We start from the raw sequence: 26,238 nt of genomic DNA, 5'->3' as shown, positions 1-26,238 counted from the left end.
AAAGCCTTGAGTTCTTCAGATCCAGAAAAGCCAGACTTCCCTTGCGCTCTTAATTTGCTTTCAATTTTGGAATGGTGAACATCTTGAAATTGATTGTTTCCCTTTTTGCTCTGGCCACTGGGAAGCTCAGACCACATGGACATCCCAGCTCTGTAAGCAGTAGTGTGCTTTAACATGGGTGATGTTTTATTTTCCTTTTCTCCTATTTTTTTATGACCGTTTCCTCATTAAAAAAAAAAATCCTATTGTTTTGTTGCTATCTTTGTTAGTTACTTTTTTAAGTTTATTATTTTCTGAGAGAGAGAGAGAGAGAGGGAACGAGGGAGGGGCAGAGAGAGAGAGAGAGGGAGAGGATCCCAAGCAGGCTCCACAGCTGTCAACACAGAGCCTGATACGGGGCTTGAACTCACAAACCGTGAGATCACGACCTGAGCCGAAATCAAGAGTCTGATGCTTAACTGAGTAAGCCACCCAGGCACCCCTAGTTATTTCTAATCCATTTCGGTGAAGGGCAAGTTTATAAATAAATATATACAGAGATTTACTCCAAGGATGCAAAGATGGTTCAACATCCACAAATCAATCAACGCGATGCACCACGTTAACAAAAGGAAAGATAACAACCATGTATCATCTCAATAGATGCAGAAAAAGCACTTGACAAAATTCAACATCCGTTTATGATAAACACTCTCAACAAAGTGGGTATGAACAGAACATACTGCAATATAATAAAGGCATGTCTGAAACGCCCACAGCTAATATCACACTCAGTGGTGAAAAGGAAGTGGTGATCTTCCTTTAAGATCAGGAAAGAGACAAGGATAGCCACTCTCACAATGCTTATTCAACAAAGTATTAGAAATGCTAGCCACAGCAATTAGGCAGGTAAAAGAAATAAAGGGCATTCAACTTGGAAAGGAAGAAGTAAACCTGTCACTATTGGTAAACAACATGATTTTATACACAGAAAACCCTAAAGACGCCACAAAAAACTATTAGAACTAATAAATTCAAAGAAGTTATAGGGTACAAAGTCAATATGCAAAGGTTGGCTGCATTTTTATATAGTAATGACAACCTATCAGAAAGAGGGACTAAGAAAACAATCCCATTTAGAATGGCATCAAAAAGAATATCATACCAGGGTGCCTGGGTGGCTCAGTCGGTTGAGCGTCGGACTTCAGCTCAGGTCACGATCTCACGGTTCGTGAGTTCGAGCCCCGCGTCGGGCTCTGGGCTGACAGCTCAGAGCCTGCAGTCTGCTTCAGATTCTGCGCCTCCTTCTCTCTCTGCCCCTCCCAGGCTCATGCTCTGTCTCTCTCTGTCTCTTATTAGTACATAAATGTTAAAAAAAAAAGAATAAAATACTTAGGAAAAAATATAACCAAAGAGATGAAAGGCCGGTACACTGAAAACTGAAAGATATTGATGAAAGAAATGGAAGAAGACACAAATAAACAGAACGATATTCCATGCTCACAGGTTGGAAGAATTAATGTTGTTAAAATGTCTAGACTACCCAAAGCAATCTACAGATTCAATGCAATGCCTGTCAAAACTCCAATGGCATTTTTCGCGGAAACAGAACAAACAACCCTAACATTTGTATGGAACCGCGGAAGATCACAAACAGCCAAAGCAATCTTGAGATCAAAGCCAGAGGCATCAAACTCCCTGATTTGAAATTATGCTACAAAGCTACAGTAATCAGGACTGTGGTCTTGGTATCGAGACAGACAGAAGTATCAATAGAGCAGAAGAGAGAACCCAGAAAAACACCCACGCATACAAGGTCAGTTAATTTACGACAAAAGGAGGTAAGAATTTACAGTGGGTAAAGGACAGTCTCTTCAATAAACAGTGCTGGGAAAACTGGACGGCCACATGCAAAAGAGTGAAACTAGACCGCTTTCTTACACCATGCACAAAAATTAACTCCAAATGTATTCAAGACCTAATTATAAGACCTGAAACCATAAAACTCCTAGAAGAAAACAGGTGGTGAACTCCTTGACATAGCTCCGGATGATGATTTTTTCCTGGAGCCAACCCCAAAGGCGAGGTGAACAAAAGCAAAAACAAACAGATGGGACCACATCTAACTATAAGTCTTCTGCATAGAAAAAAAAATTGGGGCGCCTGGGTGGCTCAGTCGGTTAGGCGTCCGACTCCGGCTCAGGTCACGATCTCGCGGTCCGTGAGTTCAAGCCCCGCATCGGGCTCTGTGCTGACAGCTCAGAGCCTGGAGCCTGCTTCGGATTCTGTGTCTCCCTCTCTCTCTCTGCTCCTTCCCCGCTTGTGCTCTGTCTTTCTCTGTCTCTCAAAAATGAATAAATGTAAAAAAAAAAAAAAAGGAGAAAAAAAATTAACAAAATGAAAAGGCAGCCTACGGAATGGAGGAAGCTATTTATAAACCATATACCCAGGGGCGCCTGGGTGGCGCAGTCGGTTAAGCGTCCGACTTCAGCCAGGTCACGATCTCGCGGTCTGTGAGTTCGAGCCCCGCGTCAGGCTCTGGGCTGATGGCTCAGAGCCTGGAGCCTGTTTCCGATTCTATGTCTCCCTCTCTCTCTGCCCCTCCCCCGTTCATGCTCTGTCTCTCTCTGTCCCAAAAATAAATAAACGTTGAAAAAAATAAATAAATAAATAAATAAACCATATACCCAGTAAAGGATTACTATCCAAAGCAAAGAAAGATAAGAATTCACACAAGTCAATATCGAAACAACAAACAATCCAATTTTAAAATGGGCAGAGGATCGGAACTTTTTTTTCCCAAAGAAAACAGACAGGTGGGCAACGGGCCCACGAAAAGAGGCTCATCACCACCCATCACCAGGGAAATGCAAATCAAAACCACGAGGAGATACCACTTCACACCTGTCAGAGTGGCTAGAATCAAAAAGACAAGAGCCAGCAGGTGTTGGCCAGGACGTGGAGGAAAGGGGACCCTCGCGCCCTGCTGGGGGGAACGCACACCGGCACAGCCACCGTTCTTGGATATTGACCCAAAGAAAACACAAACGCTACTTTGGGAAGATATCTGCACTCTCGTGCCCACTGCAGCGTTACTCGCAACAGCCAAGCTACGGAAACAGCCTCAGTGTCCACGGATGGATATATGGGTAGAGAATACGCAGTGAATGGATACAGAGTAATACTGCTCGGCCATTACCCAGAAGGAAATCTGCCATTTCCGACAGCGCAGATGGACCTTGAAGGCATCACACGAAGTGACGTAAGTCAGACAGAGAAAGACAAACACTGGATGATTTCACTCACATGTGTAATCTAAAAAACAGGACAAATAAAACCAAACAAAACGCACAGATAACGGAGAACAGCTTGGCGGTGGCTGGCCGCGGGCCGGGTAGGAGGCCGAATGGATGAAAACGATCAAGAGGTACAAACATCTAGTTGTAAAATGAATGAGTCACGAGAATGTCATGTTAAGCGTCCGACTTCGGCTCAGGGCATGATCTCGCGGTCCGGGAGTTCGAGCCCCGCGTCGGGCTCTGTGCTGATGGCTCAGAGCCTGGAGCCTGCTTCGGATTCTGTGTCTGCCGCTCTCTCTCTGCTCCATCCCCACTCGTACTCTCTCTCTGTCTCTCAAAAACAAATAAACGTTAAAGAAAACTGTTTAAGTAATACTATCGAGGTGTGTATTTGACAACTGCTAAGAGAGCAGATCCGGAGCATTCATCAAAAGAAAAGAAAAAGTTTTTGTGACTGTGGCGTGACAGTAATTACACAGTAGCAATTATCGTGGGGATCATTTCACAACATATACAAGTATCGCCTCCACAGGCTAGAACCTGAAACGGACGCAATGTTCTGTGTCCGTCTGCGTCAACGAAAAGCATTTTGATCGAGAAATAAATGCGCACACGAAAAAGGAGTGACGATACTATCGTTCGATCAGGCGCTGTTAGCAGGTGGAACTGGGTGGATATTTCTCCGTTGGGGGCCGTCCTGTGCCCTGAAGGACGCTTGGCAGCCGGCCTGGCCTCCATCCGCCAGATGCCAGGAGCAGCCCCCGCCCCGCTGTGACAACGGAAGAGGCCCATTGCTAAATGTGTCTCGGCGGTAAACTTGCACGCGGTTAAAAACCTGCACTCTCGCACTGCTCCTTGAAGGCAGGCCGAGGGCGGTTTAGGACAACAACCAAGGCCTGCTTGGGGCTGGAACTTGGGCCGGGTAAGAACCCCCGGCTGGAGAGGGCACGTCTTCAACGCTCCAGGCTTCCCAGCACACAGAGCTCTTACCGTCTCGTCCCCCACGGCAGCCCCACGGGGTCAGACTTAGGTCCTCATTTCACAGATAAAGGCACTGGGGTCCAGAGAGGCTGAGTGAGCAGCCCGACATCACACAGCAAGAGGGTAACGGGGCAAAGGACACAAGGGCCGAGCAACCTCCCTGCCTCTGACGGAAGCTGAGAAGAACAGAGAGTGACCACTGTGAGAGAAGGGACGTGCGCTGGGGCCGGAGGCACAGGTCAGACCTGACTGGGCAGGGGGGAAGCCCAGGGAGGGAAGTCCCGGCAAGGGAAAGGCACAGCGGCAGGCACCAGAACAGCTTTCTTAGGAACGGGGACTCCCCAGAGAACTGAAAACCTGCCCGGAACGTTCATGGCAGCACTATTAACAATAACCGAAAGGTGGAAACAACTCAAGGGTCCATCCACGGACAAACCCATGACTATGCGGTCCGTCCACATCAGGGACATTACTCGGCCGTAAAAGGAATAAAGCTTGACACACGCCCCGATGCGGACGATGTTCCGTGAAAGAAGCCGGACACACAACGGGCCGCATTTTGTCTGATTCCATTTACATGCGGTGTCCGGGAGGGGCAGATCCATAGGGACAGAAGGCAGGGGAGGGGAGGGGGCAGGGGGACTGGAGGTGACAGAGAAGGGGGAAGGGGTGCTTTTCGAGATGACGAGAGCATTCTCAACCTGGCTCTACTGACCGCTGAGAGCTGCACAGCTCGAGATACTGAAAGCCACGGAGGGCACTGTGCACTTGAACGGGGGAATTGCATGGCACATGAACGGTATCTCAGCGACGCTCTTCTTTAAACAAGCGACAAAAGACTTGGGTAGGTGGGGGCACGCTCACGGTTGAGGATTCGGGCTTCGGTGTTGGCTATGCCGCTCTCTCGCCGCGTGACCACGGGCACTTTACCTCCTGGAGCCTCAGCTTCCTTATCTGTAAAATGGGTGTATCAGAGGTCGCCCATCTGCTACGGTTGAGGGAAGACAAGACAAAGGGAGAAGCTTGCAGCCAGAGGCTGGCACACAAGTGACATCAGTCACAGGACACCAGCCTCCGGCTGTGCCTCGTCCTACCCGCTGCTCCCTCGAACTCCAGAAGCCTGGAGAACGCCCGTTCCAGGAACGAGGCAATTCCTTGAAATCTGAAAAGACCACGTAAAGGCTTTCCCGGCTCGGGGAGGAAACAAAAGCCTTCACTGTCGTCCAAGCTCCGGATCCTAAAATCCTGCCCAGGCCCAGAGGCCCTCATCCGTCACTTAGTTTCAAGACACCAAACGACCCCAGCGACGCGCGAAGGGATCTTCACAGCCATCGCCACTTGGGGCCCTGGAATCCATATCCCCCCCCCCCCCCGTCCCCACTGCTCCTGGGAGCTTTGGGGGCCGCAGGAAAGGCGAAGAGAAGCTGGCACGAGCCCTGCAAAATAATCCAGCCCGGGTGGGATGGGGTGGTGGGGGACCCCACAAAGGAGCAAGTGTGTGAGGGGCCTGTCCGTGTACAATGGCCCCTCAGAAACCTGTCCCCAGGGAAAACAGAGGATCTCTATTGGCATGGCCTAAGAAAGAAATGTCTGTATTCTTTTAGGAACTGCCCCCACAGGCTCCAGGCCAAGAATGTGCGGCACAGCATCTATTAAGTTTCTAAAATTATGCCTAGGTTGGGGGGTTGGCCAGGCCCAGGAGCGGGAAAGGATGTGGAGGGCGGGCAGGCGGGCAGGAAATCTTTAATCCCGCTCTTTGCGCGCTCCGGGCAGCGGGAAGGGAGTGCCCCTCCAGCAGATGTCAGGTCGGCGCTGAGAATCAAAAGCCCTTCTGTGCACAGCCTGGGCACTCGACTGTTTTTAAACACTGCTACAGTGCCTTCCCAGATTGCCCGAGTTGTCCTTGGTTGGAGAGAGTTAGGGATAATGGGACGGTGTCCCTTGGGCAGCCTAATTTGAGGAGTAAATGAGAGAAAGCAAGCTCCTGGTGGTCAAAATCTAGACATACAAACTGGGTTGCTATATGGGGTTGTGCAGGTTGTGCAGGTCGTGCACTGCACAATTGCCGAGGGACGTATTTTCAAATATGGCGTTGGACTGTGTACAACCCGTACGACCATTTGAAGTGGCCCATGATGTCCCAGAAGGAGGAACAGCTGGCTCCTGTGGCCGGGGTCTCACTCTTGGGTGGAGCTGGGAGGACGTGAATTGGAGGCCAGTTTGTATGTGAGCAAAGTTGACACAGCAAGACATACATCACCAATGTCAATACAGATTGAAATACTTTGAGCCCCTCTCCCCCAATACGCACAACTGAATATAAGGCAGCGGGAAGGAAAATCCAAGGGGTAGGAGCCTCAAAATCTGTGGGTTATCCTACCTCCCAGATATGGTTACCAGAAAAAAAACAGAGGATAGTCAGTTAAATTTGAATGTTGGATTAACAATGAATATTTTTTTTTTTTGCAGAATTATGTCCCAAATGTTTCACGGGCTATATTTACATTAAAAATTATCTGTTGTTTATCTGACCTTCCAATTTAGCCGGACATTCTCTGGTTTTAGTTGCTAAATCTAGCAACCCTACCTCCAGAGGACATGCCTATAAAAACTCTGCCACCCACCACCGCCTGGAAATAGCCATTAAAGCAGCAGCTAATTAGAGCATGTTCCCCCAAGCCTTTTTGGCTCCTCTGTCCTGTGAGCACCCCCATCTCCCGCTCCCTCTCCCTCCTCCCCTGGGGGCTCTGACATGATCACCTTGCCACCCAGCCTGTCTACGAGGTTCATCTGCATGTAGGTGCCCGGTGTGGCCACACGCCCCGTGGGGAAGACTGGAAACACAGCCTCACCGCCCACGCCACCGAAACTGGAGGAGTGGATCTTGCACAAACAAGGCTGGCTGGGCCCAGAGTTACCAGCGGGCCTCTCCAGGTGGTTCCCCAGGACCGTGACGCCGTGGCTTCCTCAAGCCGTGGCGGTCTTGGGCTCCAGTGTCTCCTCTTTGTTGGCAGTGGGGCCACAGCCGGGTCAGCCTGGGGTGGGGGTGGGGGGTTGGTGCTCAAGTCCAAGCCAGGCCGGTTTTCTGGAAGGCGGGCAGAGAGTGAGGAAGGAGAGGCCTTAGTCGTCTCCCAGGCGGCCTCCACAGGAACGACTGGCCGACCTCTTGGGGGGCCACCTGTGGCCAGAGCAAACTGCAGGTGGCCAGCGGTCGGTGGAGCCTATCCAGCAGGCAGGACACGTCCATGCACGGGGAATCTGCACAGAAAGATATCCAAGGACGGAGCAGGAAAGGCCTGGACCCTGAGCCCCCAAAGGGCCCTGGCAGAGAGAAAGAGGGTCTCTCGGCTCCCCTGCCCCAGCTCACAACCGGCCACTGACTGCCTCACCCCCCTTCCCCACTCCTCTGTTTGTCTGAGTCCCTGGGAAGGGCAGGGAGGCCAGGAGGGGCTGGAATGACATGTGAGGGGTGAATCAGCCCTCTCTGGGAATAAATTCCACCTGGCTAGGTCGGAGGTGATTGGGCACCGTCGGAGCCTCCCCTGTGGCTCCTGACCGCTGCGGGTCCCCTCCCCTTCACCCCAGAGTCCTGTTCCCCGGAGAGGCACAGGAGCACGTGTTCCCTGCAAAAGCTGTCCCACGTGGGGCGCAACCAGAAGGCGCCCTCTTCCCACGAGAGGGCCAGCCAGTCGGGTTCTTGACTCTGGTTTATGTTTCCACGTCTGATCCCCGTGGCGGGAGAGAAGGAAGGACACTCACCGGGGCAGAGGGACCAGAGCTCCTGTATCACCTGGGGCGGGTGGGGAGACAGTCAACGCAGCCAGAAGCCAGGTCCCTGGGGCTGCTTTCTCCGAATTATCCGGGTAATTCCTTCACAGCTGGGTTTGAGGTGTCAGACTCTGTTCTTCTGCCTGTTTAGACCTGCCTCACTGTGGAGGCATCAGTGATTCCACACAGTGCCAACTCCGGGAGGGTAGGGCCCCTGATGATTCAGACTGGGCTCCTGGGAGAGCCCCCAGAGGGAAAGGGCAGTCAGGGAAGGCTTCCAGGGAAAGGGCAGTCAGGGGAGGCTTCCAGGAGGAAGCAGCTCCGAGTGAAGCCAGGGTTCATTGGGAGAAGAGTGGGAAGGGCATTGTCTGGTGGGGGTGGGGGGGGGCAGAGTTGAGATATGCAAGGTGTGGCATGCGCACAGTGCCCCCCGGGGCAGTTCAGGCTGGTGGAACTAGAAACATGCGGCTGAACAGAAAGAACATCCTGGAACAAGGGATGGGGACTCAGAGAGCCAGCCTCGCCCTGCCACGAGCCAGGTGTCTCTGGGCAAAGCCACCTTCACCTCAGTTTCCTCATCTCTAAGATGGGAACAGTAATGGAGGTCACCGCTGATCTGTGTGGCCCCTTGGCCCCCCGCCAGGCCATTCACACATGTCCCTGCTCATCTCATCCACTCCCATGGGGATCCCCACGTGCAGAGAGGCAGCTGAGGTTCAGGTTTAGAAAGGTGTCCCACAGGGACAGTCGGCTGGGTGTCCGACTTTGGCCCAGGTCATGATCTCATAATTCGTGAGTTCGAGCCCTGCCTCGGGCTCTGTGCTGATGGCTCAGAGCCTGGAGCCGGCTTCGGATTCTGGGTCTCCCTCTCTCTCTGCCTCTCCCCCACTCATGCTCTGTCTCTCTCTCCTTCAAAAATAACGTTAAAAAAAAATAAAAAAGTAAAAAAAAGGAAAGAAAGGTGTTCCAGGGCCCAGGGCCCCAGGTGATCCTCTCCAGTAAGGATGAAACATCTTTAAGCTGAAGGAGGCTGGGTAAAACAGTAGAAGCAGGAAGGGCATCTTAAAACGTATGTATCTGGTGTGTTGGCCGCGGGGGGGTGGGGGGGGTGGGCGGCGGGGACCCTAGGTGACTCAGTCAGTTGAGAGTCTGACTTCAGCTCAGGTCATTGCCTCTCGGTTGGTGAGTTCGAGCCCCGCGTCGGGCTCTGTGCTGTCAGCACACAGTCTGCTTCGGATCCTCTGTCCCTCTCTCTCTGTGTCCCCTCCCAAAAATACATAAAACATTTTTTTAAAAAGTATGTATTTGGTCTTTGTCCTGGGTTCCTACGCAGAGCCCCTAGAACCCTTGGGATTTCCTGAGGGATAGAAGGTCTTTCGTGTGTTAATGACATGACTCCAGGCAGGGAGCCTAGACAGTTTCAGGATGGGGGCTGGTCACCAGAAAAACCAGCCAAGTGACTGAGATCAAGATGGAAAGGTCCCAGGAGGGGAGAGGGGCCAGAGACTGGGTTCACTCCCCAGTGGCCCATCTTGCCTATGGAATCATGAAATCTCAAGACGAACCCCTAGATGACGGGTTCAAGGGGCTTCCGGGCTGGTGAACACAAACATGTGATGTACGCCAAGTCCACAGGGACTGAGGACCCTGTGATCGGGACCCTGCCGGACCCTACCTCCCTCTTCATCGGGCTGTTCCTCTGTACCCTTTGTCCGAGCAACAACGGCACTTTCCTGAGTTCTGTGAGTCCTTCTAGAAAATCATGCATGGAACCTGAATGGGAGCTAGCCGCAGAGCATCCTTGGCCTATAGTCCTCTTTCCCAGCCTTGAAGGGGATGTGAACAGAGAGGGATGTTTGCTTTCGGTATGAAAATCAGCCATACGCGAATGAGGACTCAGGGAAGGAATCCACGGCCCCCTGCTGGGGAGACAGACCCCACGGAGGGTGGGGGGAACTGCAGCAAAGGGCCGAACAAGGCCCCATCTAAAGGGTGCAGCGGGCGCTGGGGTGGCCCTGCCCACACCCCCCTGCAGCTGACCGTCAGGTACGTCAACAGTGTGTACATGATGGTGGCTCCCCATCCGTGCCCATCGGGCAGCAGGACTCTGAGGCGTGTTCCGTGTCGTCTCCCAGAGGTGCCCAGCGGGCCCGCAGCAGCGCCTGCCCACTGATGCCCGGTCTCCCCGCATCCTCTCCTCCCCACCCCCGCCTCGATGCTTCCAGGGATCCCCTCCCTAATAATTAACTTGCACCCAGGTCCGGGGGTCACCGAAACTCAGATAAGGGCCCAAATGCTGCCTAACAGGGGCCAATTTTCGCCGCTGGGGGCAAGGCAGACCCCATATTGCAGGACCTTCCGATCTGTTCAAGACAGACCAGAATCCAGAGCTCCCCGGGAAGCCTCCTGAGTCTTAACTGCCAGCTCAGATTAAACAACACAACACAAAAGAAAACAGAACAAAACAGAACGCATCTGTGGGCTTGCTCTGGTCCTTGACCTGCCAGTTCAAAGCGGTTGGTGGCGGGCGGGCGGGGAGGGGTACAGAAAGTTCTAAGCGGTGGGGGACTAGGTTGGGGGGACAGGGGGAGTCGCCTTGGCAACCCACGCCAGCAGCCTGAGTGGGGAAGGCAGGCGAGGCCCCACCGTGGGCCAGGCGGCATGGCCAGCTGGAAGCATCTGGAGGGCCCGGTGTGGCCACCGTGGGCCGGCAGTAGACAGACGCAGAGTAAATAATCGGCTGGGATGCTTTTCCAAACACGCAGACCCCGAGCCGCCTGCGGCCTCCCCCTGGCTCGCCGGGTGGGGAGAAATCCCAGGACACCCTCCACCCGGCCCCACATCTAAGCTCAGTCCCAGGATAAACTCAGGGCAGCCAAGGAGGAGGAGGAGGAGGAGGAGGAGGAGGAGGAGGGAGGGAGGGACGGAGGGAGGGAGGGAGGAGGTGGCCGTCACAAGAGCAGCACTTCTAGACCTCACACTTGTGAACTGCTTTTTAATTCTGTGCAGATGGAGAAGACTGTCTTTACAGATTTCCATCTCTCCACGCTGCCCCACTTCCCTCCTCTCGCAGAGCAAACACAGAGGGTGTCTCTTGAGGTTGTTTCGGTACCATTTCCCAGGGTTATTCCAAGCCACCGCTCTTCTGCGGTGTCAAGAATACAGGGTGTCAAGGGTACAGGCGTTAATGTCAAAGTTTGGTGTTGCGTGTTTATTCTACTACGACCAGCCAGGCCCATCCATGCCTGTCATAAACTGTTTTATAATACGTTTAGAAGATTTTAACTTGGAACTATAGTCACTGGAGGGCGGGGGTGGGGGGGGTGGGTGGGCGGCGGAAGAGAAATTCCTGACAGCTTACCTTTAACGGGCCCCCTATGAGCCACGTATTCTATACATATCCTTAGCTCATTTAATCCTGATTGTGACCCAAATAGCTGTATCGCATTGCGTCATTAAGATGTCTTTCGGTTGCAAGGGGTGGAAACTTACATCGAAGGCAATTTATCGACTTACATAAATGGAAAACCCACGGTAAGGGCTTCAGGCATGGCTGGATCCAGGAGTTCAAATGCTGTCATCAGAAATCTCTCCCCCCCTCTATCTTTTGGCTCTGCTCTCCTCTGTGCCTGTCTCATTCTCAGGCAGTCCCTTCTCTTCTGATTGCAAAGATGGTCCCCAGCAGTTCCAGGCTTCCAATAGGCCAAGCAATCCAAAAGGGTGGAAAGGGAACACCTTTTTCCCAACAGTTTGAGCAAAAGCCCCATGACCCAATCTCACTGGTCCAGCGTGGATCACGTGCCCATCCTGTGACCAAGCCCTATGGTAGGATTCCTGATCACACGCCCATACCTGGAGTCTGAGAGTGCCAGCCCCACTAAAATCAGGTAGGGATGGATGGCTAGCTACCACACCCCAAAAGGAATGCTGGACACCGGGCATTCAAAAATAACAACTGCTAGGGTGCCTGGGTGGCTCAGTCGGTCGAGCGTCCGACTTTGGCTCAGGTCAAGATCCCACGGTTCGTGGGTTCCAGCCCCGCGTCAGACTCTGTGCTGACAGTCAGAACCTGGAGCCTGCTTCAGATTCTATGTTTCCCTCTCTCTCTGCCCTTCCCCAGGTCTCTCTCTCTCTCTCTCTCTCTCAAAAATAGACATTTGCAAAAAATTTAAAAAAACAAAACAGCTGCTTACCACGGCGAGGTGTGTGAAAACAGCAGTGTCGTCCTCACAGTTGCACACATTGCGCACTGCACATCCCCCGCGGGCTCCATTTACATTCACTGTCATCGTACACAAATACATTTTATCGAAACAGACTTCCAACGATGGCAGTTGGGTGTCTCGTGATTGAAAAACAGCCACGGCACTTTGTAATTCTTCCAATCGAGAGAAGGAATCTGCTTCCTCACCCCTCAGATCTGGGCTGGCCTCGTGACTGGCTTTGACTAACACAAGGCAGTAGAAGTGACCCTCCAGATTTTGAGGCTAGGCCTTGGGGGGTTTCCACAGTCACCCTCTTGGAGTCCTGCCTGAGGCCAGCGCGTAAGGCGGCCTCCGTGCAGAGGCGCGGTCCTGTGAGGGAGAGCCGGGCTACCCAGCTGCCCGGCTCTGGACCGGAAGTCGTGAGGAGACAGGACAAGTGTGCCTTGTCCACTCATGTCAGCTGGAAACTCGGTTTCCGGGGACGTTCTTCCCACGTGGCCCCAGGTCAGAATTTGCCGGAAGAGGAACACGCGAGAGGCTTGGAGAGGGGAAGCAAAGCAGTGGATGAGACTCTGGGAAGGCAGGCGTCGTCTGATGAGATGAGGCCGTGCCCGGGGATGACGTCCACCCAAATCCTTGTTTCTGGGGGAGCCTGAGCCAACCACCCCCCCCCCCCCACGCTGTGTTGAGTGCGGAGGGAACCCAGTGAGGGAGCTCAGGGCACAAAGAGGGAAGCCCGGGGGCACCTGGGTGGCTCAGTGGGTTAAGCGTTCAGCTCTTGATTTCGGCTCAGGTCATGATCTCACGATTCGTGAGTTCGAGCCCCGCATCAGGCTCTGCGCTGACAGCACGGAGCCTGCTTGGGATTCTCTCTCTCTCTCTCTCTCTCTCTCTCTCTCTCTCTCCCCCTCTCTCTCTGCCTCTCAACATAAATAAATATTTAAAAATAAAGAAAGCAAAAAAGGAAGAGGGAAATCTGCCCTCCATTAATTTTTCTCCATTCATTCAACAGTCAACGATCTCTTGCTGTGGCTCAGCACTGGGGACAGAAAGAGCCCAGAACTGGGGTTAACCAAGTTGGTGCTAACCCTACCCCGAGATCCGGGCAAGACACCCAACCTCGCCGAGCTTCATTTAATCCTCACGAAGGTCCCATGAGATAGGAAATGTCGGGGTTCCATTTTTCAGGTGAGGGAGTGGAGGCACAGAGAGGTTGAGTGACTGCCCCAAGGTCACACAGCTAGTCAGTGGCAGAGCCAGGATTCCTCCCTAGGGGTCGACTCCCCGAGATCCTAAGTTCTCAGCTGCTTCCTGAAAAGTTCTGGAGACTGAGCCTACCGAGGAAAGCTCCAGAATTTAGGATTCGCTCCCGGTAAATGGTATGAATTTATTCCATAATACTTCTGAGAAAGATCTCATGACTTTACTTTTCTGAGGCTGATGACATTGGGATCTGACCCTCCCTGCCTGCCTCCCTAGAGAACCCCCTACAAGTCTCTTGCAGACAGCCAGTCTCCACCCCCTATGATTCTGGGTATAGACAGCGTCTCATCACTGCTGCCCAAACTCCCCTTCTTCCTAGCCCCGCCCCAGGCTCCCAGGGCTGAGTCGTGCGCGTGACCAAGGCTGGCCATGGCGATGGCTTCAGTAACGGGCACGTGACCCAAGCTGAGCCAATGAGACTCAACCTCCAGACTCTGACTACAAGTTTTGAAGGGGACATCTCAACGAGGCCAGTGAGCTAAAAGCCTGGGGCTGTGAGGCAGCATCCCCGCCAGCACGTGGAGAAGGCCCACGAGGGAATGAAGGAAAGCGGGGCCAAGAAAGGGAGACAGATCCCTGGCGACTCTGCCTGAGCCCCTGGATTCAGCCATGCCTGAAGCTGTTCCACTCCCAACTTGCCAGTGACACAAAACACAAGCTAATTTCAGTGGGATTCCATTATTTGCAGCTGGATGAGTCCTGACTCAGGTACTAGGCTTTGTACGAAGGTACCAAGGCCTGCTGACTCTAGCCCAAGGCAAACACAGCCCTTCAGAACACAGACACCCGGTTGTTCTTTGAAGGAGATGCGGAGGGAGGGGAAAATACCTCTCATTCTTTCGTGATGAATCAACAGCCAAACAAAGACCGGCCCCGGCCAGTTTCTCAAGCAGGTTACTCTGCCTAACAACGATTAATCATCCAGGCCCAGCCAGCCCTGAGGTTGCTGTGGCCCCAAAGAACCTGCTACCCTCAGAGCCGCCCCAGATTTTCCACGTCCGTGTGAAAAGAATGTCTGTGCCATTGGTCCTTTCTCCTCCAGCTCAGAATCCTGGGAGCTGGGTTTTCTAAAGCTCCAAGAAAACACTTTGTAGAATGTCCAGCCAACAAATGCTTGTGATGCACCCGGTGGGGGGGGGGGGGGGGGGGACCCCCCATCTCTTTGGCGAGGGTCCCAAGAAGCTGGTCCTGCCCCTTCTTACTGAGTGGTGGGCTAGCCCAGGACCTCAGGAGCCAGGGGGTGGGGGTGGGGGTCAGCTGGGGACAGAGGAGGAATGGTATCGAAGGCTGAGCCACGGAAATGAGACTCTTCCTGGAAGGACGGAGACCATGTGGGAAGATTCTAGGCTGGGGAAATAGGCTAGGTCCCCTAGAAACAGAGCCCGAGATGGGGCTTTAGGTGCACGTGGCTTTTGCAGGGGGAGGTTCTCAGGAGGAGGGGGCTGTCTTTCCCTTTGGGCTGCAGAGGGAGGTAAGGGGGTAAGGGAGGCGGCTAAGCGGCTGGAGCCTCTGCTTCCAGCAGCCGGCCCAGTGCAGCCTGGTGCGCTTCCTTCCTCCTCGGAACCCCATGCCTGCTTTTCAGGGAAGGGACTCATCCAGTGGCTGCAGCTGGGCTGGGAGAGAGTCACCAGGGACAGTGTGGCACCGTGGTTGAGCACCCAGAGCCCAACGTGTGGGAGGTGCCCCCAAAGTGTTGGCTTTGCGCACATCTCTGAGTATTCCGGGCCTGGGGGGTCTGTGGTGCAAGGTTTGGAATCAGTCGGCAGGGGTGTGTGTGTGTGTGCGCGCGTGTGTGTGTGTGTGTGTGTGTGTGTGTGTGCATAGCATCTTCCTGTGTGTGTGTGTGTGTGTGTGTGTGTGTGTGTGTGCATAGCATCTTCCTGGGCCCTTCCCAGCACCTGCAGACACTGACCTTCCTTATGTGCCAGACGTTACCAGAGCCCCAGTCTTTGGGGTGTCCGAAACCTGTCTGTGTTGGGAACCCCGGCTCCCCACTTCCCCTCCCACCGTTGGTCCCTCCAGATGGAAAAGCACTGGCATGAGAATCAGGTCTGGACCATAAAGCTGGGGGGTACTGGCAGAGGAGGAACTCAGGAAGAGACACAGGAAGTCTGGCCTTGGCCTTGAACCGGAATTGCTTCAGTGATCCTTAAGGCCCCCAGGACAAGCCCAGACCCTCACAGGCCAGGCTTCTTGGGGAGACCTCTTGGGCCTCATCACTCACCACCACCCACTTCCTGGCTGCTTGGAATACTGAGGAGTCACTATTTTTCCACACGCTCCTGCCCCTGGGCCTTTGCACCTGCTGGGCTCGCTGCCTAGAATGCCTTCCCCGGTCTACTCCTGGCCTATTTGTCCTCTGCTCTGGCCTCGGGCCTCCCCTGACTCCAGAAGGCCTTTCCTGACTTAGCTCTCCTTCCCGTCCCCCACCCTCCTCCCCATCTTGTGCTGTCGCTGTCCCTGTTCACTTGCCTCCCCAACAAGACTGAACGCCCTGAGGGATAGCCCGCGGGCTTGACTGCCTCAGGGTCCGCGGTGCAGACACAAGGCACACAGATGCTCAGGAAGTAGGTGTGGCGTGAATGAACGAAGCTGGTAAGTGGGGTGGGCGGCCAGTCATACTATCCTCCAGGCCGATGTTGCCCACGGTTTGTGACGGCCAAATCGTTCCAAGATACGTTCATCTGTAACGTACACCCTCCCCATCAAATTACAATTTCCCATCGCCTCTGGCGAGTGGGCCACAGGTAGCGCCTGTGAGCAGCAGCCCCCTGCGATCCGTGCTGCCCTCGAGGGGTCCGGCTCAGCTGGGCAATGTCTGAGCAGTTTCGTTATTACCGTCCCTGGTTTTACACTTGTGGAAACTGAGGCTTAACGTGGTCAAAGAGACTAGGAGCAGATCTGCAGAAAATAAATAACCAGGCTGCAGCGGGCGAGGGGCACCCACGCGGAGGCGGCTGTGGGTGGCTGAGCAGGTTCCCGGGGGGCTGTAACAGACTGCCACAGGCCCCGTGCCTCGAAACAACAGAGACTTCCTCTTTCACTCACAGTCCGGAGGACAGAAGTTTGAAATCGAGCTGACAGCAGGCCTTTGGGAGGCCTTGGGGATGGATGCTGGCCTCTCCCAGGTTCCAGGGGCCCCGGGGGCTCCTTGGCCTGGGCCCCTGCAGAGACCCCTGTTTCCAAATAAGGTCACAGCGACAGGTCCCGGGGGGTCGTATCTTTTGGGGGGGGTGTCACCATCGACCCACTACAGGTGCAGTGTCAGCTGCCCCTGACCCTGTGACCCAGAGCCTCTTGTGACACCTTCCTCTCTGGCCCTGTGGCCTGGCACGTGGGGTCCCTTGGCGGGGCCCTCGCGGAGGAGGCCGCGCAGTGCCAGGTGGAGGCTGCGACCAGCCGGGCTCCAGGCCCCAGCGAGCTGTCACCCAGACCCTGCTTTGGCTCTGCAAACATCACCGTCCTGTGCCCTCGGAGGACAGACTCCAGCCCCCACAAGTGACCGGGCCGTGCCCTCCGCCCTCACCCGGCCTCCAAAGGCAAATGCCTAGAATTCCATGGGATCCCACAGCAGCGGCAGCAGGGCCCCAAGAGAGGAGACAAAGGCGGGCTCTGGGCCTGGTGGGGGGTGGAGGGCCTGGGGGTGGCCCGGGGCTGCCTTGCCCTGAGATTTGCTCTCAGAGAGCAAGGGCGGCCAAGCCAGCGCCCACGGGCCCCTCTTGGAGCCCCCACTCAGGGCCCAGCACACGTGCAGGGCCCACACATGTACGTGACCCCCACACCCGTCCACATGCGTGCCTGACCGCACGCCCCAGTCCCTGGGGATCGCTGGGATGGAACACGGGTGGACACATTTCCAGGGGGGTGCCTGTCTGTGTGGACATGGGCAGCCCGGGGACCCCACCTCTGGAAGTCACTCGACCTCTCTGGGCCTCGCTCCCCTCGTCCGAACATCGGGATAAGAGCCCCGACCTCAAAGGGTCGTTGAGGTGGCTAACCGAGGTCATACGCGGGAGCTCCCGGGAGCCAGGCACACAGGACACGCCATGGAAGCATGAACAACAGGCAAGCGTGAGGCTATCTACTGACATGCAGAGACACACGCAGGGGGACAGATGCAGCCGCAGAGGAAACCTTACGTGCACACGCACACGGATGCACACAGACGCGTTCAGCACATAAACACGGTCGCACAGGGGCCACGGGCACAGGCGTGTGCAGAGGTGGGCACACACGCGTCCACACGGGTGCCCACGTGCGTGCGCGCGGCCCCCCAGGCCAGCCCCCCATGTGGTTCACTCCCGTCCCCCGCATCCCCCCCCCCCCCCCCCCCCCCCCCCCCCGCACTGTGCCCAGGACACATCTGGGTGTGGCCACGGGGCCCAGGAGGCCTCCCCGTTTTCAGAGAGGCGCTTGTGGCATCTTCCCGGTTACAACACGCCGTCCCACACAAGGTGGTTTCGGTCTGTCTGACCACGGACGTCCCACAGCCCCCTGCCCTGCCCTCCCCCCACCGCCCGGGGCATAAGCTGACCCCCGCCCCCACCGCGGCGCCCCGAAGTGGGAAATGAGGCTGGGCCAGGGAACAGAAGAGGGACCCAAGCCGCAGCCCAGGGGCTCCTCCAGCCTCCCTCCTCGGATCAGGGATCAGCGTCTCCAGCCCTTTTGCCATCAGCGCCCTACCCCTGACGCCGTGGACTGAAACCACAAAGGGCATTTCTGATCCAGGACCCCGACCTTGGCCTTCGCCTCAGGCATGCCCCCCTGGGGCTGGGCGAGAGTGGCACAAAGCCCCTGAGTGTTTCTGGGGGAGGCAGGAGGTAGGAAAGTGCAAGACAGTGGGGCCCGTGCCCCTCACCCCCGCCCCCGAGCCTCGGTCTGCTCATCCGCACACTGGGCAAGAAGCGAACCATCTGTTTGGGCAGTGGGCGTTGTGTGGGGGCTGCCCAGACTGTGCCCTTCCCACACGTGCAGAAATGCCCACCCTCTGGGTCTCAAGGAGGCGAAGGTCTACTTCCCCCTGGGAAGACCGCAGATGATGGGTCCTGCACTTCACTGGCCTCCTGGCAGCTAGGATGTGGACATGTGACCCAAGCTGGGCTACTGGGTCCACAGGCGCCAGACAGAGCAGGTACCGGTGCCACAAAGAAGGAGGGATGGGCGGGGGGGCTCCAGTGTAGGTGGCAGGGACAGCCACCTTCTGGGGCCAGGCCTGCAGCCCTGGGGACAGAAGGAACCCCGCCTGAAATGCTCCTGCCAAGAATGCACTTTCTAGACCATAATCACAGCCCTTAGATGGCACTTCCTGTGCACCAGGCTTCCCAGCCAGCCCTCTTGGCAACCCTCAGAGGCGGGTACTATCATCTTGACTTGCAGAAGAGGAAACTAGGCACAGAGAGGGTGAGCGACTCCCCCGAGGTTGCAGAGGTAAGATCTGAACCCTAGCTGGCTTCCCTCAGTCAGTCTAGATCACCGTCTACAGAGCTCCTTGGAATTTCCTGGGTGATGGGGGTGTCTCCTGCTTCTCTGAGGTGACTCTTGGTGGGCTCCTGGATGTGAGTTGCTCTCTAGAAAGATCAAGCCGTGATTAGAAGCCCCATCTTCCCCCCTCAGGGAGGGGAGAGGGGCTGGAGCCTGAGGTAATGATCCATCATGCCTAACGTGATGAGGCTTCTATAAAAATCCCTAAACTGTAGGCGTTGGCCAGCTTCCGAGTTGAACACATCTATGGGCTGGGAGGGTGGCACACCCCAACTCCACAGAGACAGAGCCCCTGCGCTCGGGACCCTCCCAGACTTCACCCTACGTATCTCCTCACTGGGTTGTCCCTATGTTTCCTTTATCACATCCTCTACGACAAAACGGTACACATCAGCATCTCTGTTGCGAGCTGTGCCACAAAATTATCAAACCTGGGTGGCGTGGGGAATGAGAATCCTCCACTGCAGCCAAGTCAGACAGAAGTGGGGGACTCTGTGGGGACCGGCTATTTGTGACCGACGTCTGAAGTGGGGTAGTCTTGTGGGACTGAGCCCTTCACCTGTGGGGTTAACTCCGGGTAGTTACGGTCAGAATGAAATTGAACTATGGGACGCCGGGATGGCGTGCGGAAAGTTCGAGAACTGGTTGGGGCAGTCCCTAACATTTGATGTCAGAAGTGTTGTGAGCGGAGAAACAGTTTTCGTTTGTCCTCATGGGAACGTTGCAAGGATTAGGTAAGATAATACACATAACAATGGTCAGAATTTCTTCCTTGGTAGCACTTGCCAGTAGCATGGTAACGGCATGTTTTCCTTGGGCTTCCTAACGCAAGAATGAAGGGTGGGTCCTCAAATTCAGAGGGTCTGTGGATTTGGAGAGGAAAAAAAATCACCTCTTCATTTCACTAGCCTACAACTGAAATTTATTTATTTATTATTATTTTTTAGTGTTTATTTATTTTTGAGAGAGAGACAGACAGAGCGTGAGTGGGGCAGGGGCAGAGAGAGGTGGAGACACAGAGTCTGAAGCAGGCTCCAGGCTCCAAACTGTCAGCACAGAGCCTGACGTGGGGCTCGAGCACGCAAACCGGGAGATCGTGACCTAAGCTGAAGCCGGACGCTCAACCGACTGAGCCTCCCAGGCGCCCCTACAGCTGGAATTTAGTATGTAATTTCAATTCCTCATGTAGCAACACCCACAGACCTGTGACTCTGTCATCATCAGGAATCACAGGGACTTTTTTTATCCCATGCCTGTCACTGTAGATATACTTAGCTAGCTTCTTTTGTAAGCTGTGTATTTTGCAGGGGGAGGGGGCGGGGCGGGGGCATTGAAAAAGATCCTGAACATTCAACACTAGTTATTGAAATACATGCCAAAAACAAAAACAAAAACACATGCCCAAGTGTCTAAGGAGAGGGTACGATGTCAGCAACTTACTTTGAAATGCATCAAGGGGCGCCTGGGTGGCTCAGTCGGTTGGGTGGCCGACTTCGGCTCCGGTCATGGTCTTGCGGTCCGTGGGTTCTAGCCCCGCGTCGGGCTCTGTGCTGACAGCTCGGAGCCTGGAGCCTGCTTCATATTCTGTGTCTCCCTCTCTCTGACCCTCCCCTGTTCATGCTCTGTCTCTCCCTGTCTCAAAAATAAACGTTAAAAAAAAATTAAAAAAGAAATGCATCAAAAAGGTACACGGAGAGATGGATGGATGGGTGGGTGGATGGATGGGTGGGTGGGTGGATGGACGGATGGATGGGTGGGATGGATGGGTGGAGGAATGGATGGATGGATAGATGGACGGATAAGTGGGATGGAGGGTGGATGGATGAGTGGACGGGTAAGTGATAAAACAAATATAACAAAATGTTCTCTGGGTAATTGGTACATGGCTCTTTGCCGGACAATTCCTTCAACTCCTCTATATGTTTGAACATTTTCACAATAAAATATTGGAGGAAAAGATTTTTTAAAGAGAGAAAAGGATGAAGAGAACGTTCAAAGCATGGGCAAAGAATTTTTTTTAAACGTTTATTTATTTTTGAGACAGAGAGAGACAGAGCATGAACGGGGGAGGGTCAGAGAGAGAGGGAGACACAGAATCCAAAGCAGGCTCCAGGCTCCGAGCCGTCAGCCCGGAGCCCGACGCGGGGCTCGAACTCACGGACCGCGAGATCGTGACCTGAGCTGAAGTCGGACGCTGCACCGACTGAACCGCCCAGGTGCCCCAAATTTCCTCTGCTTCTTTTTCGCGTTTTTCAACACAGGTACAAGAAAATTTAAATGGCACGTGTGGCTTGCGTTAGTTATATTTCTACGGGGGAAGACCGGCCTAAAGGAAGCGTCCACCGTGAAAATTCTGATACACGCGTTTCTCACGGCACGCAGATTTGTTCTTTCAAAGGCCAGTCAGATGTGGATGTACCAGAGAGAGCGTAATCACTGCCCTCTGCTTACCTTCGGGTACATGGCTTTATTTTATTTTATTTTATTTTATTTTATTTTATTTTATTTTATTTTATTTTTTTCATTCTTCTAGTGGTCAGTACTTCTGGGAGACAGTGTCAAACTAGAACCTAGGATGTTTACAAATAGGGTAAAAAGTGTATGTGTTAAATATTTTTTCGATGAACTGTCCACCCATAAATCAACAGAAATAAAATCCAGGTACATCGTGAAACATGACACAAGGGCTGCCCCGGTGGCTCAATCGGTTCAGCGGCCAACTTCAGGGCAGGTCATGATCTCATGGTTCTGGGGTTCGAACCCCGCGCCGGGCTCTGTGCTGACGGCTCGGAGCCCGGAGCCCGCTTCGGGTTCCGTGTCTCCCTCTCTCTCTGCCCCTCCCAGGCTCGCGCTCTGTCTCTCTCTCTCTCTCAGAAAGAAAGAAACATTAAAAAAGAAACACAGGGATGCCTGGGTGGCGCAGTCGGTTAAGCGTCCAACTTCAGCCAGGTCACGATCTCGAGGTCCGTGAGTTCGAGCCCCGCGTCGGGCTCTGGGCTGATGGCTCGGAGCCTGGAGCCTGTTTCCAATTCTGTGTCTCCCTCTCTCTCTGCCCCTCGCCCGCTCATGCTCTGTCTCTCTCTGTCCCAAAAATAAATAAACGTTGAAAAAAAAAAATTAAAAAAAGAAACACAAAACAAGCCTAAATTTGGAAGGGGTCCCTGGGCTTCTCCAGGCCGCCAAAGGAGCCCTAGGGATTCGGGGACATCTCAGCTCAGTTCCCTGCTCTCCTGCCCTTTGAGGGTCATGTGGTTTCTGACCGAGGTTTCGTATTTTCAGATGACTCTACCACACAGAGATGGTCACCATGTAAACACGGGGCAGCATGTGACAGTCGCCTGACCCTGCTGCGTGGGCAGTGGCCGGAGCCCGCGAGGATTTGGCCTTCTGGTCCCTGCTTCAGATTAAGGAAACCGTGGGAGGCACCAGGCCCAAGTGCCAGTGACCCCTTCCCCCGGCCGGAGCCTGGCATGGGGCTAAGTCAGGCCCCTGCACCCCAATATTTACCCCAAAGGGAGCCTGGCCAGTGGGGATACCTGAGCTCTGGGCCGTGGCTGGCGGTCACATCGACACAACTCATCGGGAGGTGGTTCCTGACATCGGGTCCCTCTGCTGCCCACCTCTTCACGCCTGAAGCTTTTCCTTCCCTATTTTGACCGTGTCCCAGGTCCCGGCCCCAGAGAGACACTACCTCATTTCATCCCTGCAGACCCTGGAGGGAGGAGCTATCATCCCATTTCCTATCTCACTAACAAGGAAACTGAAGCACAGAGAGGTTATGTGAATGGCCCCGAGTCACACAGCTCCGGGCCTTTTCTTTTTTCTTTTTTCAAGACTTTATTTTTAAGTAATCTCTACACCCAGCGTGGCGCTCGAACTCAGGACCCCGAGATCAAGAGTCACGTGCTCCACTGACTGAGCCAGCCGGGCTCCTCCTGGCCTGAATTCTTCACAACCACTCCGTGCTGCCTCTTGGAAGAAGGGCCAGAAACCCAGGTGCGGCCAAGGGACCCTGCTCCACCCCGGTAACAACCTCAGGGAGGGCACCGTGCGGACAGAACTGCTCGTCCCCATGCGCCCCGCATCCTGTGGGCATTGCCACCCACTGGTCACCCAGTCAGACACCTGGGAGTCGCCTCCAGCCACCCCCAACCCTGACAGTACTCAGCCTCGTTCTCCAATCCCTCCTCCTGTTACCGAGAGAGCTGGGGCAAGCCGCTTGACCTCTCTGTGCCTCAGTTTTCCCACCTTTAGAATGGGGATAATGATAGGCCTGTCTCAGAGTCATCATGAGGTTGAAGTGTTTTTGGTTTTGGTTTTTTTTTTTTTTAATTAAAATAGACACATACGACGGGTGCCTGTGTGGCTCAGTGGGTTAAGCACCCGACTTCACCTCGGGGCACGATCTTGCAGTTCGTGGGTTCGAGCCCCGTATCAGGCTCTGTGCTGACAGCTCGGAGCCTGGAGCCTGCTTCAGATTCTGTGTCTCCCTCTCTCTCTCTGTCCCTCCCCCACTCACGGTCAGTCTCTCTCTCAAAACTTAATGAACATTAAAAATTAAAAAAAATTCTTTTAATGGTTTTACTTTTCATTTTTGAGAGACAGAGAGACAGAGTGAGAGTGGGTGAAGGGCAGAAAGAGAGGGAGACACAGGATCGGAAGCAGGCTCCAGGCCCTGAGCTGTCAGCACAGAGCCCGACGCGGGGTTCGAGCCCATGAACCGTGAGATCATGACCTGGGCTGAAGTATCAGCCAATGTGGCCTGGTCCCGATGCTTGTTTTGCAGTCCGGGAAACCAAAGCGAGGATGAGGTGACCTCACAGGTCACACATGTTGTGGGTGACAGAGCCAGCGTCACCTGCACGACCGAGGTCATCATTATGAAATCTTGTGGAAGGACAAAGGGAAATACGCAAGGCGGACACGGCTCTAGAAGATTCCCTCTTTGATTTGCCTCCCAGACCTGGGGGTGCAGGCAGCGAAAGGTTCCCGCTTTGGAAGGACAGTCACCCTGGGTGTGGCACCAAGACATGGACCAGCTGCTAGGTCGCCTTCACTGAGGCTGGGATGGGGGGTCCTGATGGCCCCGCTGGCAGGTCACGGGGCACGCCCCCCCCCCCGCCCCCGCCATGGAACAGGAAGTAGCATCCTCACTGCTGAGTCATAGCCAGGCGGGCAGAGCACCTCATTCACAACCATGACACCACGACACCACGACATGCATTCCAAACCCAGCCCATCCCCCCCCCGCCCCCACCGTCCCTGCCCCCCTCCGCTCAGCTGTCTTTAAGTCTGCTCACTGGCAAGAGCTGCCCGGGAGGAAGGAAGGAAGCAAGCTGGAGAGGGGGGAGGACCGATTTGCGGTGGGCGGCCTGGACGGACGTCCCGTGTGCAGGGGAGCGTGGGGGGCAGGACGCAGTCACGACTCCAAGAACAGCTAAGGCGCACTGAGTGCCTGCAGGGTGCTGGGTGCCCCTGAATCCTTGCTGGCCCCCCTGGGAAACAGGCAGAATGGTTCCTGCCATCTCACAGGTGCAGAAAGAGGACTCAGAGAGGTTGAGGGCCTTGCCCGCGGTCACACAGCTGGCCAGAATTCGCCCGGGGCTGGAAACTCCAGAGCCTCGCCCACAGCGTTCCCACTGAGCATAAACCACTCGCGCACCCGCCACACTGCCAGGTGCTTAGGACATGTCACGGCCTTTCATTTTTTACAACAAACCTACAAGGGATGGGCTGTTGTTGGCTCCACTTTCCAGATGAGGAAACTGAGGCTTGGCAGGGGAGACCACGCGCCCAGAGTCCACAGTCAGGGACTGGCAGATGTAGGATTCGAACCCAGTGCGTCTCCAGAGCCCCCGCGTTTCCTCTGCACCCGGCTGCCTCCTTCCTCATCTCACAGGTCACGGGACTCTTGGCTTCTGCATAGTCAGGCCGAGGCAGAAAAGTGACTCATGCCGTGACTTCCGAGCCAAGGACCTGGGACCATGGCCACCCCTGCCCGCCTCCCTCCTACTGCCAGGGCCCCTGGAGCAGACAAGCCCGAACAGCAGTGATCTGAGTCTGCACACAGTAGGGGAGGGACAGACTTGAAGGATGTTTGTCACTGACACCCAAGGAGGAAGTCACAGCTAGGGAGGGGCTGAGGAGTTGGCGACCTTCCCATTTAGGAGATCGGACAGAGAAGTTGGTGATGGTCCCCTCCCCCTTGCCCCATCACATGCTGGGGCACCTCTCACTGTCCCCAAGAGGCCATCTGGTCAAGCCGGCCTCTCAGGACATTCCCCACTCTATGCTCCATCAACCCACAGAGCCCGCCTCCCTTTCCAGACCCAGTGGAAGAAGCCGGGGTATTTCTCCCACTCTCTGAGTCTCCTGTCTCCTCTGAGGTCAGAACCCAGGCCTCAGGGCTTCGGTCACCACCCCACCTCCTCCTGTCCCTCTGGCCCCAGGCCGCCTTCCAGAACTCTGGCTCTCCCAGCATGGGGATAACTGGTCCCTCTGGTCCCCGGCCATGACCCCACCTGATCTGCTGGCCCGGGAGCCCCTTTTAAAGAATGAAACAGCTGGGACGTATGCTAAGGGAAAGACAGAAGGACAGACTTGGAGGCAGATGGGGACACAGCCAGGGGACGCAGACAAGCAGGCAATGTACAGGTGAAATGCTGGTGCCAGATGTGAGCGAGGCAGATCCAGGAATAAAAATGCCCTGATTTTTCATCAGCCAAACACGGCCCCCTGGAGGCCAAGTGTGCGCTGTTTGAGGAAATACCCTGAAAACTGGGCTCGGCTCAGCCAGGAGCCTTGGAATCTTTTTTTTTTCTTTCCTTCCTTCTTCCTTCCTTCCTTCCTTCCTTCCTTCCTTCCTTCCTTCCTTCCTTTCTTTTCTTCCTTCTTTCTTTCTTTCTTTCTTTCTTTCTTTCTTTCTTTCTTTCTTACAGTTTTATCAGGGTGCAATTCACATACAACTCACCCTTTTATTTTTTTAATGTTTCTTTCCTTTTGAGAGCCAGCGAGTGAGCGGGAGAGGGGCAGAGCGAGAGGGAGACGCGGAATCCAAAGCAGGCTCCAGGCTCCGAGCTGTCGGCACAGAGCCCGACGCGGGGCTCGAACCCTTGAACTTAGAGATTGTGACCTGAGCCGAAGTGGGACGCTCAACCGGCTGAGCCACTGGGTGCCCCACGACTCACCCTTTTGAATGTACATCACAGGGGTTTTTAGTCTAGTCACAGAGTTGTGCGACCATCGCCACTGTCAGTTTCACA

At 54.6% G+C, this 26,238-nt stretch overlaps 1 long non-coding RNA gene across 1 annotated transcript in view; it reads right to left on the bottom strand.

Annotated features, from left to right (window-relative positions):
* The window catches only part of LOC121019513 (uncharacterized), a 69,126-nt gene that overhangs the window by 6,057 nt on the left and 36,831 nt on the right, over positions 1 to 26,238 (bottom strand). The window lies entirely within an intron of this gene.

Source organism: Herpailurus yagouaroundi, unplaced genomic scaffold (genome assembly GCF_014898765.1).
Source record: "Herpailurus yagouaroundi ecotype Mexico unplaced genomic scaffold, PumYag 222, whole genome shotgun sequence".
In the NCBI taxonomy this organism is placed as follows: domain Eukaryota; kingdom Metazoa; phylum Chordata; class Mammalia; order Carnivora; family Felidae; genus Herpailurus; species Herpailurus yagouaroundi.
Note: the sequence above shows the minus strand (reverse complement) of the source record. Positions and strands in the feature narration are given on the sequence as shown.